The sequence below is a fragment of the Pteropus vampyrus genome, unplaced genomic scaffold (assembly GCF_000151845.1).
Source record: "Pteropus vampyrus isolate Shadow unplaced genomic scaffold, Pvam_2.0 Scaffold267, whole genome shotgun sequence".
Classification (NCBI taxonomy): Eukaryota; Metazoa; Chordata; class Mammalia; order Chiroptera; family Pteropodidae; genus Pteropus; species Pteropus vampyrus.
Window position 1 is genome coordinate 290813 of NW_011889048.1, and position 2176 is coordinate 292988.

Genomic DNA, 2176 nt, shown 5'->3' on the forward strand with positions numbered 1-2176 from the left:
CAAGCAAAGAGAAAACAACCTGTGCTGAGTGCCACTGGGGCCTGCCCAGCGCCCTGACATCAGGACCACAGCTGCGCCCCCTTCCCTCTTTGCGATAGACAATCCTGAATCGTTCTCCTAGGTGCTTAGGCCACCAACCTGCCCCCAGCCTGGTCCTGGACCCATCCCAGCCATACCCCACAGTGGCACCCGTTCTCCTCCAGGAAAGCCCATCCTGCTTGGTGATGCCCAAGGCCCAGTTCAACCTCCACACCATTGCACTGGCACTTGTTCACCGCAAGAGTTCCTCCCTGACCCCCTCAAGGCTTCCCAAACTGCAAACCTCCTGGCAGCTCCTCCGGGCTCCCTACCTCTGCTAACGCTGCCCCCCCACACACACACACGCACCCCGTTCCTGTCCTTTGCTGCACTTGTTTCTCACCGTAGCTCTCTCATCTGCTCGTGTGCTGTGACCCTACTCACCCCTGACCCCGCTACACGGGGCAGCTTATTCACAGCCGGGTCCCCAGATGTAGCACAGGGCTGGAACCCTGGAGGAAACGTGTTTGTCCGGCGCATAGAAGGGTGGCAGCACTAAGGGAGGGTAAGGGGCAGCCGCGTGGGTAAATGCCCAGGAAAGCTGGCTCCAGGCCTGTGCAAAGGTCCTGAGGTGGGAAGGTGTGTTTGCAGAAGCCTGAGGCATTGGACGGAGCAGGGGAAGCCATCTTGTATGGTTCCCAGTTGGGGAGTGACACGCTGCCCTTGGCTGTGTGTGTGTGTGTGTGGAGAAGGCACCCATGGTGAGGCCCAGGGAGGAGGCTGGGGTCATCCAAGCCAGTGACGGGAGCGGAGCTGGGTGGATAGGCTTTGCCAGTGAGTCCGCCGGAGGATTCCAGGATAACCTAGATTGTGGGACCTGGATAACAAACAAGTGTTGCCTTTACCCACGGGCCGCTCTGGAGTGGGGACTGGAGCGAAGTCCAATGAATGAGTACAAGGAGCCAATTAGATAGGTCAGGTCTCCATATGGGTCCAGGGGTCTGGGAGAGGTCGGGCTGCGCACGGGACACACCTGACTCGTGAGTAGGACTTCCCTCTGTACACATCCCGGTGGCACCATGCCCAAGGGTGATGCCCCTAGTGTCCCTCACAGCGCTGGCACGGAGGGGGCTCCTTCGGCCTGGATGCTGAGAGGCAGGGGGTCGGCTACAGGGCCTGCCTGGACCCTGCAAGGAGCTATGGCACACGCAGCCCCTGGGATTAGGGAGCCTCTGCAGTAACTGCGTCTCTGACCACCTGCGCAGCCCCGTGCCTAGGTGTGACACATCCCCCTCTGCGCCCTGCACCCCTCCGCTCCTCAGCCAAGGCCCTTCCGGTCTAGCCCGGACTCTGCTTTTCCCGAATACAAGTTGAGGGCCGGGTACTGGGGCCCAAACTGCGTGCGTGAGCGCGGGGGCGGAGCGGTGACGTCAGCCCACCGAGCGAGGCTGCGCAAGCCGCGCTGACGTCCGCAGAGTCGGGCCGCCCGCGCACGCGCCCCTGCGTCAGCGGCGCGCGGGGGCGACGGCTGGGCGGGGCCGCGGCAAGACCATCTCCGGGCACGGGTCGCCCTCTGCTGGTCCTCGTGGGGATTGCGGCCGACTCGTGCCCGCACCCCGAGGAGCTTGCCCGCGCTGGTCCCTCCGCCTGCGACGCGGTTTCCGGGACTCCCCTGCACCTGTCCCAATTGCAGCGTGCCCCCATACCGTACCGACACCCCCCAACTTTGCGGCCATTTTTTTTAGTGATTGTCGCCTCCTAACACTGGGTTGAGATGACTCGCTCATTACGTTCAGGGTCTGTAAAACGCCCACACCACCCCACACCAGAGACGGAATCTTGATACGTCTCTGATGTTTCTCCAGTCCCTGGCACCCAATGGGCGCCCCTCAAATCCCGAATTCAACTGAACTGTCTCCTCCGCCAAGGCTTCTGGTCCTCCCCATGCAGAATCGTCTAATCCACCCTCCGCCAGACCCGCGGACTGGGCGCTGGGGCCGGAAGAACTACAACTCCCAGCACGCCGCGCGCCGGGGCCGCCGGGCGTCGCGGTTCGCGCGTGCGCCCTCGTTTGGAACCGTTCTCCCAGACGTACCCGCGCGTCGTCCTTCTCGCCCTCCAGGCCGCCCGCGCTCGGCCGGAGACCGGCCCCGGTCGA